Below are 3,849 nucleotides of genomic sequence, written 5' to 3'. Positions count from 1 at the left end.
ACTCTTGCCTTTTTCTCTCTCCCTCTCTATTTTATTGAAAACCTGATTTTATAACTTTTCTTAGCAGTATAGTAGCTGCCACAGTCGTTCTTGTTTCCCACTGTCTGCTGCTAACAGCGTCACTCTGAAGCTCCAAGCAGGAACGAACCATTTAACGCAGATTGGGGGGTTCAGGGCAAAAACGGATGTGTGTTTTTTGGTCTGGGAGGGGTAACATTAAAATTTCACTGCTGAAAACAATCTTTGAAAATACAATATGATTAATTTTGTATTTGACAGGACCCCAATTTTTTTATTTTATGTCTATGAACAAAATATAAATAATTAAATTGTTGAGGGCCCCCTGCTTGTCAGGGCTCCTAGAATCGTCATCACTTTCCCCCCCTTTACCGCGCCCCTGATTACAGGTGTTATGTATATGTGACAGTGTCATGTCAATCTTGTGCACATGTTACACGGTGGAAAATGTGATTTTTGATATTTGGTTGTATTTTTGCATTTTGTATTTTTGTTTTCTCCTTTAACTCCTCAAAGACACTCTGAACTGGTCATATATGAGGCGGAGCCAGTAATTGCTGCTCATGCAGGTGTTGGCAGAAAGTAATTGAAGTGACACCAAATGAGCTCAGGCAAAAGGAAGAGGAGAGCTGATATGGTGGGTGACAACCACAGATGCGATCCAGGCTCAAAACCAAGAATCCCCGCGCTAGTCGCACAGTCCGGCGGAGAGGAGCCTCAGAACACCGGTCCAGAATCGGCCGTGTGCCTGAGGAGTGTGCTGCAGAGATTGCTACGCCCGTGAGCTACACAAGTGGGGCTCAATCAGTGGCTCACAGTACCAAACGTTGCCCTTCACCTGGTGACTAAAGGACAATTGTGGACTCCCGTTTATCTAAAAAAGAAACTGTTTGATTAAGAATACCTCTGAGGATGGATTAGAATTAAATATGTTGAACTTAATGTTGTGTTTTGAGTTGCTTGCTCCCCCTTGTGCCAAAGATGGAGTGCGGGACCATACTGGTCACACACACCCCTTCAAATTAAGTGCCTCAGAATATTTTCATGAATGGACAATTTTGCAAAATTATACACTATAACTTACCATACACAAACTGTACATATATATTTTTTTTCTTTTTTTTTAAATAAGGATTTGTTTTGGCTCCAGTGGTCTTTATATGATAGTGAATCAATAGGAAAACGGGTTGTGAGAAAGGGTGAAGACATGGCTGGGACTCAAACCTGTGACGGCTGAAAAGGACTGAGGCCTGATGTATTATGGGTCACACACTTTATCCACCGCTGTGCCCATTCATGTCTATATCTCTGAACTTAGAAGTAAGTCCACATTATTTTTATCATCATCATCATCCTTATTAAAGACTCAAATTGGTCCATAGAATAACATCCCTTTACAGGACAAGAAAGACGATTAAAAACTGTCCTAGAGCAACGCCATTTTTTTTTAAGTGTTCACTTTCTCCAATCATTTATTTGGTCATAAACCAAATAAATAATTTATTTGGTCATAAACAATCCTTCTGTGTGTGATCATATTTAGTAGTCAGTTCATCATTGATGGTAAACTGACATGATGCCATCTGTAAACAAATCCAGTGGGTTTATAAATGTATTGGTGGTCACAATTTGTCCTGAGGTAAACGCGTCTTACCGGAGGAACTGAACCTCCGACAAAGGGATCAGGGTTTGTTATGCACTGTAATGATAAAGGTTTGGTGAAAAGTAATCAGAAAAAATTGTTAAACATTGTCAGTAAGGAGAATATATTGAAGACACACCCTCACAGCAATGAGAGTTTGTGCCACTATCATTTTAAATATATTAAGAAATATTCCAGAGGTCATGAAAGGTCAACCAGTTCCCCCCAACCTTCTTCAAATCAGATAAAATTGGTGTCCCAAACCCCCACGCAGAGTGAAGTCATCATTCTCTCCAGATGACCAAATCAAGCTCAGTCATCCCTTCATCCCTCCTCCCCTTCATGTCTCTTCCCTTCATCCTTCATCCCTTCATCCCTCATCCATCCATCAATAAATCTTTAAACATACGTATATCTTTGTGGCGTAGTCGTTGCCAGTGAAAAAACAAATAAAAAGTACCCCCCCTTCTCTAAGTTCCTCCTACAAAACTCATTCATTTTTTGCACATTCAATTTAGCACTCTTTATTATCTTAGAAGATCTGACCCTTGTAGCCTGGTAAAAACGCTCTGCTTCATCAGAGCCCCAGGAGGTGGACAGGCAGCCTGCACAGGTGATCGGGCCATTAAGAAACTGGAGGCGTGGAGTGTGTGGAGGTTTTATAGTCAACCCAATCGCCACTGTGAAGTGAGAAGTGAACATCAGTTTCTCGATGGGTTCCTCTTGAATGTAGTGTATGACTCATTAAAAATGTTTTTTCTTTTTTGCATACCTTCTTTGCTGAAGAGGCAAAAATGCCTCACCAAATGTCCCAGGTAAAGCTGTGAGCCTCACTACTGTTAAAACCATGTTTGTTTGTCAATTGTTTCTCTACCTAAATTATATGTTCATGTGAGCATGTCCATTGTTCATGGTTGGGCAAAAATCCTATTCTGTCATTTTACTGGAGTCTATAATCCCAATTTTTCACTTTACTGTTGCATAATTGTCAGTTTTACAGTTGCATTACTACATTCTTTAAAATCAAGTCATGGTTACAATACTTTTGAAGTAAAAATATTCCATCAACGTACAAGGACCATAACTCTCTTTCTGAGATGTACTGGTGACCTTTGATCCTAAAACAGCTTAACTTTAAATAAAATAAAACAAATAAAAGAAATTGAATAATCAAATTATTACTCAAACTACTCATTTATAGTATAGCATACCATAATAATCTGTATGAGAATCAAACCCTACAGAACAACCCTATAATGTGTGCTTACTTATGGTTACAACAAAATACATGGTAAAACCTAAATGATCATTATCTTGTTAGTAGGTTTAGTTTGACTTGGAAGCTTCAGAGTGAACCTTGAAATCACTTATCGATTTTGAGCTGTTATCGTGCAATCCTCATTTAGGCTAATGTGTCAGCACCATCTGAGTCTTTGTTAAAGTCAAAAGTGAACATTGATGTCAGTTTTAGACCCAAACATGTTGGACTCCCATGTCTTTGAAAAATATTTTCATTTTAGTAGGTCTCTGCTAAAATGGTGCTAGTCCCCAGATCACCCACATACAAACATGATATATAGAGTGAAGCAATAATTCACCCATCCATTCTATACTATGTATGTACAGTAGGGAAAATAAGTATTTGTTCCAGCTCTCCTCAGATCTTTGACTAGATCCTGGATGTGTGTCTTCTAAAGTTCAACAGGTTCAAGCAAGTTCAGTAAATCCAGATCATTAGTCTGTAAAACCCAGAATTCTTGCTGGTTGCTAGATAATAAAATATATTTAATCAATCAAATTCTAGTTTAAAGTAAATCTGTTGGGCTTCTCATAAATTATTGATTTAAATCTACACAATGTAATTTTCCATTTTTTTGTTTTATTAATACGTGTCTCACAGTTGAGATGTACTTATAATGAAAATTGCAGAGCTCTCAATTTGAAAGATGCACTAACATGACAGCTGCTGGGGCTGGACTTACTGGAGAGCATCATGAATGAAGCTTCTACAGATATTCCATGTTGAACACTGCAAGGGCAGGGTCTCACAAAACAGGACTCCAAATTCAATAACTTTGGCATCTGTTTTTTTTTTTGTTTGTTTGTAAGCTTTCTAGTTAGGATTTTATGGGAACCACTTTTTCCTCAACTCTCAGTAAGTTAATATTTCTTCTAAATATATATATATA

The 3,849-nt window shown here is 38.0% G+C and overlaps 1 long non-coding RNA gene across 1 annotated transcript in view; it reads right to left on the bottom strand.

The window, feature by feature from the left end:
- Window positions 1-1,968: 1,968 nt before the first annotated feature.
- Window positions 1,969-3,849, bottom strand: part of LOC106940879 (uncharacterized) — a 17,649-nt gene continuing 15,768 nt past the window's right edge. Inside the window, exon 3 of the long non-coding RNA XR_001423217.1 lies at window positions 1,969-1,982. This is a non-coding gene — a long non-coding RNA (uncharacterized LOC106940879). The remainder of the gene's footprint in view (window positions 1,983-3,849) is intronic.

Source organism: Poecilia latipinna, unplaced genomic scaffold (assembly GCF_001443285.1).
Source record: "Poecilia latipinna isolate Pla-1442-1.1 unplaced genomic scaffold, P_latipinna-1.0 Scaffold3401, whole genome shotgun sequence".
Taxonomy (NCBI): domain Eukaryota; kingdom Metazoa; phylum Chordata; class Actinopteri; order Cyprinodontiformes; family Poeciliidae; genus Poecilia; species Poecilia latipinna.
Note: the sequence above shows the minus strand (reverse complement) of the source record. Positions and strands in the feature narration are given on the sequence as shown.